At 42.7% G+C, this 12,915-nt stretch overlaps 1 protein-coding gene and 1 long non-coding RNA gene across 8 annotated transcripts in view; one reads left to right on the forward strand and one right to left on the reverse strand.

The window, feature by feature from the left end:
* mib1 (MIB E3 ubiquitin protein ligase 1) overlaps positions 1-12,915 on the reverse strand; it is a 57,662-nt gene that overhangs the window by 26,670 nt on the left and 18,077 nt on the right. The gene's annotated exons all lie outside the window — the stretch shown is intronic.
* LOC140356136 (uncharacterized) lies at positions 7,862-12,723 on the forward strand. The gene is made up of 2 exons (XR_011926058.1): positions 7,862-9,425; positions 12,435-12,723. It is a non-coding gene; the product is annotated as an uncharacterized lncRNA (long non-coding RNA).

Consider the following 12,915-nt stretch of genomic DNA (forward strand, 5'->3'; position numbering starts at 1 on the left):
GATGGCATCTCAAAGAATATTTTCTCAATTAACTTTAAGTGGCATAATGCTAAGTCTATTTGAACAAGTGAATATAATATCAGACTATATGGAGTTGATCTGCAATTACAGTATACAACTACACAGAGTAATCCTTGGAGTCAAACCACGTGTCAAGAACTCACATTGTATAGTATGATCATGGCGGTTATCCCCGTTTATAACTACGCTCTATATCTTGATGAATCACAGATACGTTCACACACTGAGCTAGTTCATCTCCCAGGCCTCTGCCATCAGACACTATCATATAATTACATACCTCCACTAATGCACCAATGCTCAAGATTCTTCAGCACAAAGATCACCATGTCCTGATAACTGTAAAATTTACCATGAAGTATATCTAAAGCACTCTAGTATCCAAGACGTTTAGTAATGACATGCACCGCTGTAGTACATGGGTAATTCTGCAGTTTTACCGGTACGATGCGGTGCCAAAGGGATCAGAGTAGTTCCCCTGCAGTGTGGGTGAAAGGAACAATAGGCTGCAGAATCAGAGCGTCCCACTGCCACAGGCTTCCCCCTCAGCAGCAGCACCAGGTAGGCCCTCCCTCCCATTCATAAATCACTTTTATTCTTCCAAGCGCTCAACAGCCTCGCCTCTTCAGATGATGCACTGTGTAAAGCGCCGCGGCCGAGGAGAAGGGGGAGGAGGGTGCGTTTTGGGTGAGGAAAATGCAGCAGGAGAGGGAGAAAGTCGCGCAAGTGGACAGAGGAGGGGTTCAAAATGCATTGGACTCATTAGAAGATGCAGTAATCCCGAAGAAGACGTCTGGTGGGCAACCGCACAGAAAGAAGAATTAGGGCGAGCCAGGAGGCCAACCAAGTAGGACAGTTGCTCGAGGAAAACAGTTGACACACAAGAGGCTAAACACGGAAAATATCTAAATAATATAATATGTGAGACACAAACTACCAAGCTATCTGTCAATCATGGTATAGAAAATTGCAAACTAAATTTCAGCCATTGTGTGATTAAGAACCAGAAAAGGACTTATGTTAATGTTAATGTCTGGATACAAACTGAAATTCTCTCTTACTGGTGACCCCCTCTGAAAAAGGTGTAGTCCTCCATAAAATACGCCATAAAGAACTGTCAACAATCTTAGAGAAAAACTACACCCTCTTTTCTCCACTATAAAGAAAGACCTTGAAAAATGGACTCTGATGCTATACTTAAGTTTAAGATTTCAGAGGACAAAGAGAGTGAATCTTTTAAAAAATGGCCTGTGCTTTTAGATGTAGATTTTGTTTTTCTTTTCTAAATATATGTTAAAACGTTTAAAAGTGTGTGCGCCGTTATATCTTTACTTTGCCCCAGGTCGTCCGTGAAAGAGAGGTTTCGAGCTCAATGGGTTCTTACCTAAAAACACACATATTATATTTTTTTAAAGCACCTGGTTTGAGTGGAATAAAACCATTTCAAGATTTTTATGGCAAAAAACTTGACTCTGATTCAACTCTACAACTATCAAAAAGTAAAAGGAGGCTGGGGTTTGCCTTAGTTAAAAATGATTATTTCAGCTCAAATCAGAGGCTCAAAGGAAAAATAGCGAGACTAATGTTGTGCCGGTGGTTCCTGTGCAGGCCTTGCTGGCAGAAGACAAATGGTGCAGTCATTTGGAGGAAGTCAAGAATCCCTGGGTAAAATCTGTGCTTACAACATGGAAGGAGCCTATCAAAACAGACAAACTAAACAAAGATGTTAAAATCTTAAACTGGTTGGCTTATGACCAACTAGACCAAATAGATCTGACCTGAGAATAAAGGTCAGGATTACAAAAAGTATAATTTTATTTTAACCAGATTGTAAAACATAAACACATGAAAAGCTTTGAAATGTTGAAAGACTCATTGGCTTGGAGAACCAGACCTTTTAGGTACTTACAAATAAGGAGTTATTATAATAAATAAATTAAACATAATAATGACCATAGTAACCCTCTGACTGAAATGTTTATCAAGGCTTATAACTCAGAACTTTCAAGGGGAATAATATTTAAATAATATGAATGTATTGCCAATCTGGACAGCAAATCTACTAAATATCCATCCATCTTTTTCCACTTATCCGGGGCCGGGTCGCGGCGGGGGCAGCAGGCTACAAAATATATTAAAAACAAATGAGAAAAAACAATGCTTTGAGAGACAAAAAGTGGGAACATACATAAAAATTTGCTGAAAAAAAAGCATCCATACCACCTTTAATTAAACAGAACATATTAATTATATTAAAATTCTACTGAATATTCACAATATATTTAAACCGTCAACAGTTTTAAACGTTATTGTGATATTATCATCAATCGCAATTATTTTGTCAATGATATCACGAGACAACATTTCAATATCATCCCAGGTCTATATAATGATTAATAAAGCCAAGCGCTAAAGTTTCAAGGAATTTAGGAACAAAAATTTAAATATGGACGTGTTTCCGTAGAGATGTTATCTGCCTTGTCTTAAACTAATCCATCCTGCAGTTATTCAATTACAGGTGATTTTATAGCAAAGACATACTGTACCTCTCAACTATACATAGTGTGAAATACTCCAGGTAAAGCAATAAAACATCTGTCTTTTAAAAACATTGATAGGCTTCATTTCTCTGGTGTTGTTTTGGGTTCAGAATATTGGGTAAGTATTCTCAGTTACTTTCTCACAGAGCAAAAAAATATACTTATTTAGGCCGATTAAGCATTGAGGTTGACTTTGCCGCCGCTCACCCAACAACACAAGATCAATGGTGACTCCAATCAGTGGTGAGTTGGACAGTTTTGGTGAGCTCCACTTGTCGTTCCAATTTAAAAGTCTTTCTGTATTTGTGCCGTATGAATGGAGATACATTTTAAGTGGGGCCCGGGACCGCAGCGAACCGCCCATCGCTACACCCAGTGAAACAAAGCACATCCATTAGTAGACCCTATTCTTATTGATCGATTAACTGCTCAGCTAAACATTGTACCGTATGCTATTCATCACGGGCCGAGGATGTGAGCCATGCCGCAGAGTTTCGGGGGCAGATGGAATGTCGTGGTGTAATTGAGATTAAACTGGTGGGCTGGTCCACTCGGGACGGGCTGGGAGGAGACCCACAGGGGGGAGAGACAAAAATACAAGGCGTTATCAATAAGAGAGTTACTGTACAGGCCATTAGGCGCAGGTACAGTAAGTGGCAGTCGATTCCGCAGATTTCAAAATGCATTAGTTAAATCATAACGGTCATTATTCAGGTCACAATAAAGTGGTAAGAGCTCAAAACGAATAAATGTGATGATTTTAGAAGCGAAATTGAGTCATTTCAATTCAATGTATTCCAAAAAGTACATCTAAATGTAAAGTGCTATTTATCTGGTTGTGTCACTCAAATTTTTCTATATTTAGTCATTTTGATATTATACAGCGTGAAAGAAAGAAAATGTACTATTTTGATTTCCATTGTAAAATTGTGAATTTGCTTTAAATAATAATTCTATCACAGAATGGGTCTTAATATACCAGTTCCAATATTTGTATCTGAGGATTTTCATAGATATCGGTCCAATATTGAAAATTGCAAATAAAAATGTGACTCTGTCACTGCATCCAACAGATCAGTGTGTGGATGCAAAACAACTTTCTCCAGCTGAACTCAGACAAGACTGAAATAATCGTTTTGGGCCCACAGAAACAAAGAGAAAGTGTTAGCGGTCACCTCCAGAGTCTCGCTCTAAAACCTACAAACCAAATTAGAAATCTGGGGGTAATAATGGACTCAGACTTGAACTTTAATAGCCACGTCAAATCAATAACATCAGCAGCTTTTTATCATCTAAAAAACATTGCCAAAATCAAAAATATACTGTCAAAACCAGATTTAGAGAGACTTATCCACGCGTTTGTCTCCAGTAGATTAGACTACTGTAACGGCCTGCTCACTGGTCTCTCCAAACGAGCTGTAAAACAGCTGCAGTACATCCAGAACGCTGCTGCTCGGGTCCTGACCAGAACCAGGAAGTATGATCACATTAGTCCTGTTCTCAGGTCTCTGCACTGGCTCCTGTGGCTCAGAGAATAGACTTTAAAGCAGCTCTGCTTGTGTACAAGTCTCTCCATGGCCTAGCACCAAAGTACACCTCAGACATGTTAGTGCCATATGAACCATCTCGGACTCTGAGGACCTCAGGGACCGGCCTCCTGCTGGTGCCCAGAGTCAGGACAAAACATGGGGAATCTGCGTTTCAGTTTTATGCAGCTAAAACCTGGAACAGTCTTCCTGAAGATGTGAGACAGACTTCTACTCTGACAATGTTCAAATCTAAGCTAAAAACAGTTTTGTTTAGCTGTGCATATGACTGAAAGGATTTTTTCTTTGCACTCTTCTCTTTTGTTTGTGATTTTATTAGTTTAGAAAATCAGTTGGATTGATAATTTTTAATTTAGTTAATTTTATTGTAGTTAATTTTTATCTTTGCACTCTTCTCTTTTGTTTGTGATTTTATTAGTTTAGAAAATCAGTTGGATTGATAATTTTTAATTTAGTTAATTTTATTGTATTTCTGTAATTTCTTTGTGATTTCAATGCATTTTTCCTGCTGTGTGAAGCACTTTGAATTGCCTTGTGTATGAAATGTGCTCTACAAATAAACTTGCCTTGCCTTGCCTTGCCTTCCACTTTTAAATTCCATTCTGAAGAAAACTTAGTTGAGTATACAGAGACAGAGGAGTGTTACACCAGTCAAAGTCTTTGTTCTTCATTGTTCTTTATTCCTAAGCAACACACTTACACTAAAAATAAAATATCTATATTTTGTTGCCACACTTGCCCTACATTGACAGTTGTAGATGAATTGCTTATCAAAACGGACCCATTGTTATACAGTCCTGGATGCATAACAAGGTCTGATAATAGCAGGTAGACACACTTTTGTAAAGGCTCTGATTGGTCCAGTCGGGTCAAGTTTTGAGTAGCCACATTAGCGACAAATCCATTGTACATAGCAAAGGGTCAATTCTTGCAATAGCTATAAAGATAATGTAATTGAAAAGCTATAAATTGTGGTGACAACACATTAATTAAAAGGGCACACTTAAATACGTTATCTCCTGCAAGAAAATGAATATATTTTTACGTGAAAGGGACGGCGTGCGCGTTAAAAGGCTTATCAAATCTTGCTCGGCAGAAGTGCAACGCCACGTCTTGTAAATGTACACTTTGCAACATGGTTTAGGAGGGAGGAGTGCTGTGTAAAAATACATTGTCTCCATGATTGGGAAGTTAAAATTCAGGTGGGGTTAGTAGGAAGACTTATACGCTCACCGCGACAGGAAAGGGAATGAAAAAGAGCGGAGGGCACAGAGGACATTGCTTCTGTACAGTATAGCTGTGCCCCGTGATGAGACCAACTAATTAAACAGATTCTTCAGTGGCCGCGCCTCGGGAAAGCTTGAAAAAGACACTTGAAAATTAATGAGTGCTCAGAATGTGGAGGAAGGCAAAAAAAAATTACAGTGCCGTGAGGTGAGCCTGCCACTTGCATCTGTGCATCGCAGAATGTGGGGTAAATAAATAAAAGTTAAAGACATAATAATGTGTCCTGCTGCCAAGTGCATCCCCAAACTTCTCTGCATTATGGATTCACCTTGGCTCCGTAACTGCTTGAAACGGCTGTTGTTCAAAGTATAAAAGGTTAGCAAACAGAAGCCCCACTACAAACAGCATGGTCCCAGTCTATTTTAAAAAATGTTGGAGAATGAGGTGGTGGAAAGGACATGCTGATATCAGAGGCAGTGGTGCTGAAGGATGTAAAACAGAAAGGGGTAGGGATGGGTGGGTGTGGGGGGTCAGAGTATAGAAGTGGGAGCAAGAGAGACCACTTTATTTGGAGCTACTAAAAATAGATCTGCAAATGACAGTAGCAGGGGCTAGCTGGCCGAACGCTTGCTCTCCTTGCAGACCAGTGGAATCAATAGGCAGCGAGCCATAGGGGAGTCTTCCCGGAGCCGGTGGCCAACAGTTGCTTTGGGGGAAGTGCAGACGAGGGGGGTGAAGCCAGGAGAGGACAGAAGTGGAGAGGAGAGCGAACTATTTTTTGCACTGCGTGACTAAATATGGTCAGCGAGGTAGTGAGACAAGACACAGGAGCAGCCCGGCAACAGGGCCATGGTGTGTTCCAAATGCTTTGCTTCCCACAAAGTGCTAACCGTTTAGCTTAGCGCTCCACACTGAGGAATGAAGCCGCGGGATAGTTGGCCTCTTGGTCCTAATTTGCTGCCAGTGTGTCCCTTATGTGGTCTGTGCCCTTTAAATTCCTCCAACATCTTCCCTGTTCTGCAGGAGTAACCTGCCAGTCCAAATGATTTAACAGCACACTTAAAGCAATCCCATGTCACAGTAAAAATATAGTAACATTATGCATTAGAAATGGCACAATAACATCTTGTTAACTTACATGACAGAAAAGTAGTCATTATTAGACTTGGAAAAATATGAAATTTGGGAAAGAAACTTTTATCTACTAAGATGATATCACACCTGGTTCAAGACAATGGCGAATGCATTTGTTCACAAGGGACTATTAAAGTGCAGCTGTCCTGCACTGCAGCGGTATAGCTCCCACTATCGCAATTGTACTCAGACATCCTGTAAACTGCCTCTTCAAAAGTTCTTCTGAATAATAAAAGCTTTTTAGGAGTGGGCTAAGCTCTGGGGCAGTGCTGCGTGCCGTCGGGGTGGAGGAGGCTGGTTGTTACGCCGTCTCTAGTGACCGGGGCATCCTCCGGCTCTCATCCTGAGCGGCACATGATGAACAGCAGTGCTGCAGTTCTTTTTTTTTTTTTTTTACCCCTCCTTCACTCCCTCTCCCTCTTTCCCCTTTTTAAACGGCACTCCTTTATGCCAGCCTCTTCTCCTTCTGGAGGTACGACTGCTCCTAGTGATGTGGGATACGTGGGAATGCGTGCATGCCCACTTTTCTCTCTCCCCCTCCTCTCGACTGTAGCTCTCCCCCTCCCTCCTCCCCCCGATCATAGGAGCTGATTCAGCGAGTCAGGCGTGCACCCAGCGCACACACACGATGGCTGCAGCAGCTGGAGCGCTCGCTAGGTCATTATGGCTATGGGAATGAGAGGAGGAGCGGCTGCTATTAGAAACTGATCTGACAGGTAATATATACTGTTCCTTGGCTTTTGGATGGAGTTTACCCTATGATTGGTCCACGGCATCTTCTCTTCTCTCTTGTCCCGTTTCTTCCTCGGATGTGATCAGTTATTAACCGCATGGTTTTGTCTCAGAGTCGCAAAGGGGGATGTACTGTTCTGCAGCAGTAGCAGCAGCAGTGGGACAAAACTTAACCAGAGCACACCTTTTGTCTCTGCGCGCCTGTCTTAGAAGAGCAGGAGAATGTAAAAAGTGTGAAGAGGATGCAGGAGGAGAGAAGCAGCTGGGAGTTGCTGTAGTCCACATGGATTTTAGCTGTTTTTTGTACTCTACTCCGTCGCTCTCATCTTCCCTCTCCCCCCTTCCCTGTCTTACTCTTACTCTCTCTCCTGCGCTCTTGTGTTTCTGGCACTGGCCGGACATGCTGCAGCAGCACAGCTCTTTGGCTCATTAGACTTCATGGTTGCAGCCCTGCCGCTGTGTAATGACGGACTCGTTAACTCAGAGCTGCACTGGTGTGGAGACATTCCCTTACAGCCACCACCGCTGCATCTGACACCTGACATCCAGCGCCTTGTCCCCAGCTCCGGGGATTTGACACTCTTTGCTCCATCTTTTTGCCTCTTCTTTGTGGTCCCAAAGAGCCACTGTAAGTTAAACTGAGAGACTGGGAGGTCAGTGCCTTTCTTTTTTTTGACAGGAGGTAAGTTTAAGGACATACTTTTTTCAAGGGAGACTAGAGCCTATTTACGGGATGACGAAGCAGCAGAATATCTTATAGTGGACAGGTCAGAAGTTATGGACGGGGTAAAGCGGATTGAGCAGACACAGCTGGGAGAGGTATATTAGCAGAGCGGTGGGGGGCGAGGGCCAGGAGGCGACAGCACCGGTTAGCTCAGACTAGAGGATGTGTGTCAGAACCACAGCACAGAGGCCAGTGACACACTTTTTTTTTCTCTCAGAATGACAGAGGGACGAGGCAGTGCACAGCGTACTGCAGCATAAACCACACAGGCCAGCTCAGAGCGCCATGTGCCATGCGCTGCTGTTGTCGGAAGGAATTTCACCCCTCACTCTCCTCGGGCGCTTGTGACATTTCCTTAACAGGACGTCACATCTTTAGAAGCAGCTCATCCACCTGCCCAAGCCCATCTCTGTTGTCACCTCTGATATATCTTCAACTCATTTCAACAGCACAGGCACCACATCGCCAATTTTTTTCATTTCAACATCACACAAGCCCATTCTTTCATATTGATTACCCCAAAAGCATTTGGCCTACAGTTAGCTTAGCATAGCCACAGTCAGTTCAGACTTGTGGAATGTGTTAGTCTGGGGTAAAGATTCATTAGACTTACTGGTCAATTCTCACCAGCATGTAAATGGATATTGATTTAAATATCGCCATTTGCATTAAAAGATCTTCTTTAAATACATCACAGGCAGGAGAGCTAAAACTGAACAGAGGAGGAAGTCCAAGAAGATCAAACTACAACGTGAGCTCATAGTGAAACCCACATGGAGACAGGGCCATAATGAGAGTTACCGGTGGGTGGGGGTAACACCAGGACCAATCCACAAGTGCTGAGTGGGCATTAGCGCCTTCATGTGACCTATGGCCTGCCTCTGCGCCTAAAGCCTAAATCCTGCTCACAATAGCTTCCTGTTCCACTTGGATCACCCTGGTTTTCAAACATCAGCAAGCGCACCAGTTAGCCACTGGGGACAGCGTTGACACCAGAGGGCTCGGGACAGAGGGGTACAAATGTTAGCGTGAGGTGTACATGAGCACAGAGGAGCAGAGGCATGAGAGGGACAGGAGGTCTATGCACCCGGGACACAGCCAGCGCTTGCCCGCTACTACAAGGTGCTCTGTGAAGCTGCTTCTCACAACATGGACAAAAGTCTTTTTTCCACACTTGCTATTTTTAACATTTTCCTGGAAAAGAAAAAGAGAAGACCACCTTGCCAGCTCGCTTTGAAGGAAACATTATTTCTGTGTTTGTGGAGGACAGTGGGGTCACTGGGACAGTCTACTATGGTATGGACTGCACACTCCAGTGTAATCAGGGGCGGGGGGACTGGCTTCCAGCCTTACATGGCAAGTGAAGGAAAGCCCTGAGTGTTGAACTGAATTTACACTCAAAGTCACCTTACGGTGCAGGCTACAGTGCAGACTACCATACTTGGGGGAGAAACGGTGAGGAAAAATGTTCTGCTTCCAACTTCCTGACCTTGACAAAAGGTGAGCACATTCATACATTCGACTGCCTCCTTGGTGCACATACTTCTTTATGTACCCATATGAACATATGACAGCTATGGAATGTAAAGAAGTATGTATTCCCCTGAGGCGAAGGTCCACGTCTAAAGGTGTCTGATTGCGCAGAACTGTTTAAGGATGCGTTTCTTGTTTTGAAACTGCTAATACTTGATTAAGGGGTAAAGAGAACAAAATGTATAGAGCGAGAGAGAGAGTGTGTGTGCATGTGGTTCAGCTCATGTTAGCTATACTGTCTCTGGGCAGTCTCACTGCAGCAATAACCGCTGTAGGGAGCCTAACATTCCTCTTCCTACAGCTTCACACCACCAATAGATCTCTCATCCATTACACTTTAACAACTCATTAGACAATTATGTAATTATCTAAAACAACATCAATTCAATCCAACTACTGTGTGAGTGTGAGAGGGTAATACAGTGTGTGGCCAACAGTGAGGCCTTAGGGCAAGCTGTTGTATGTACTATGTGAACAATGCCTCCTGTTTAATTTTAGATCATTTTACTGAATAACTGTCAGTTGCAAGTGAGCTACATGCGCCTTGCTGCTTCAGACCAGTAAACTCTAATCTTTTCCATTGCTCCCACTTGGCTGGGGAAAATAAGCCAGGTGAAGAGGGTCCATCTCGTAATGTTGCCGTGTTTTTTAATAATAAATGTGTTTCAAGGAGCAGGAAATAGTTGCTGAGGGTGCATTTGCTGTTGCTACCACAAATTGGTTTCATCCCGCAGTATCATATGGCGCGTGTGTTTAACAATCTCATGTATTTAAGTGCAAGTGCCCTCCCTTTCTGCTGCTGCCCTTATGCGCACCCCCCCCGCCTCGCATCAACCCCAGTGCCCCGAGCCCCCCCTCCCCATACCCCCTTCCCCTCCCTCTACCCGATTCCTGTTCTCATTGTTCACGTTTGCTATGCTTGCCAAATGCTTTGCTGGGCCGTATGGCAGTCAGATTAGACCATCAAAAAAAGTGACAATGCAGGATCAGGGTCGGCTCTGGCCTGTCAGCCGATTCCAATTGTAGACTTTTTTTGGGACAAATAAAGGCCAGTGAAAATACAGAGGGATACGAGGTGAGGGAGGAGCCGGATGAGAGCTGGTCATATATAGCACTTTAACCTATTCTGAGCAACTGGTTCAAGGCCCTCATGCAAGTTTAACCAGTCTAGTAAACAGCCAATGCACTGCTGCAAGATTGATTTAGACTTGTGATTTAAAAAGATTAAGAAAGCCAACAAGCATAAAACAAATTGACTGCTGGGGCAAGCAAATAATAACCCTCAATGATTAACTATTCAAGATTTTATTACAAATGAACAATACAATAGTGGGTCTAGCGTAGACAATAAAACTTTGTTAAAGTAAAACACTGAACCCAAAGTACTGGCTGCCACTTCAAATTCAATTCATTTTCCCAAATTTCGAAACGTTAGGCCCGCAATCACATTACTGCAGCTGTGTAGCAAGTGGAGTACAACCGCCCTGTTATAATGAAATACAAAATGATTCATTGTGAGCTGATTGATATGCCAGGTATAGGGGCTGCAACCATAAATACTATCTAAGCTGAAACAATACAAACCAACATCCAATCTCTTTGCTTATTTAAAGTAGGAGATGAAACTTATCATGCATGCGATTGTACTGCACTTCTCATGCCTTTTAACAAACGTTAGAGCTCAATTAAATAATACATTTGTAACAAGTGAATAAGAAGTAAAAGCAAAATGGTTAAAAATATGTTATGCAAAAACTGTTAATTAAAAGCAAATTAGCTCTAACTTAAAATTAGGACTTTCAGGGGATTTAAATGTTAATAAAGCTATTTTTCTCAAATGTTGAATTCACACTTGATTGAAGGTAATTAACTTTTGTTAATTAATGTAATTTCTATTATGTTACTATTATTATCTAATTCTCTTAATCATTTGTCTCTGATATCACTGTTAGTTATTTATACTCATTCACAGTTGTAACCAAAGCCAAAATCTTCAAAACCTCACTCTCGTCAATTTGTCCCCGCTCTCTCTCCCTGTCAAGTCTTAAGAGCAGTGCATGGCAGTTCCTCCCCGGCCCTCAATAGTACTGACCTGCTGTCTGAGTGACAAACGCAGCAGATGCTGACATTATCAAATACTCAGCGGCGGCTGTCGGCCCCTGCTTTTGCCCTGTTATGGCTCTTAGACGAGGTGAGCCGCTTGGCCACCTGACTCTGAAGGACTGGCCTGTTTGTGTGGCTATGTTACAAATAGATGTGCCTCTGGTGTGCCATATCAAGCTGGCCTTATGTTAACCTCCATCTCGTCCACATGCTGCAGATCCCTCAGCTGTTGCCGGCCACTCATAGGAAACAGCTAAGCTGTGGTAGAAAGAATTATTAACCATTAAAGATTTGTGTTATGTTTCAAATGCTAAATATTATAATGGTTATTTGTCAAAATGTCCCTGTCTCTTTTAATAGAATGACTGCACAACAGCAGACACTTGAAGTATTACGCCACAGTCCCTGTTCAAACTCTGCGCTCTGCACAAATCAGTGAGTCGGCCCTAAATGAGTGACTTAAATGAATGTTGGGACCTGACAGCCACGAGTGGAGCTGCAGAGAGGCGTCTGTGGACGTGCCGTTACATTTGTCTATTGGCCGTCTCAGTGACCGGAGCGGTGCAAAGCTTACAGCAGCGCCCATCTGTCACAGCCTGTAATTGCTTCATGACTTCGGGACATTTGACTCAAGTGCTCTGCCACAGATTATTATTATCCTTTTCTCAGGGAACAATTTTTCTCACTCTCTGGGAGGGGCAACATAAAACTTAAAAAGATAGCAAGGAGGATAAATCAGCTGCCTGGAAGGCAGCAAAGGAAAAAGTTGGGTAAGGCCGATCGATTGTATCTGTGTGCACAGGTTATATCTGAATGAATAACAAGATGCATTTCTGGCTTGAATGTCTTTAAATGATACTTTGTCTTCTACAGTGAGGCAGTGCAAGTGTGTACCTCCATTTAAACAGATTTTTGCTCCACCTCTGCCACAAAGATTACCACAATGCTTTGCTAAAGCTGGTAAAATGGAACCAAATCACCTCTTGAATGGATTTGGTCCCCTTCAACCAGCTGTAGCTATGCTTTGATGACTACAGGAGATGCCTTTTATTGGAATATCTGCCATTATTTGAAGAAGGTCAAAGCCAGTGGCCTGTAACGTGGAGTGATTCCTGTGTTCAATGTCCTGTTTCCTCTCAATAAAAGACGATGGTAACTGAAACTTTTCACTTGTGCCGTGTCCTGCCTGAGTGTTGTGTGCCACTAGAGATTAATATTCTGACCACACAGTCTTTTGCCGTTTCAAAAATAGCAGGGGGGAGACTCTATTTCAGAGACTCACATGTCACTGCCAGAACACACAGCTGTCTTTCTACGACACCTTTTAAACCAACTGTCACTGGAAGCCAATAGT

Source organism: Eucyclogobius newberryi, unplaced genomic scaffold (assembly GCF_026437365.1).
Source record: "Eucyclogobius newberryi isolate DKJ021-1_F unplaced genomic scaffold, fEucNew1.0.hap1 SCAF_12, whole genome shotgun sequence".
Classification (NCBI taxonomy): Eukaryota; Metazoa; Chordata; class Actinopteri; order Gobiiformes; family Gobiidae; genus Eucyclogobius; species Eucyclogobius newberryi.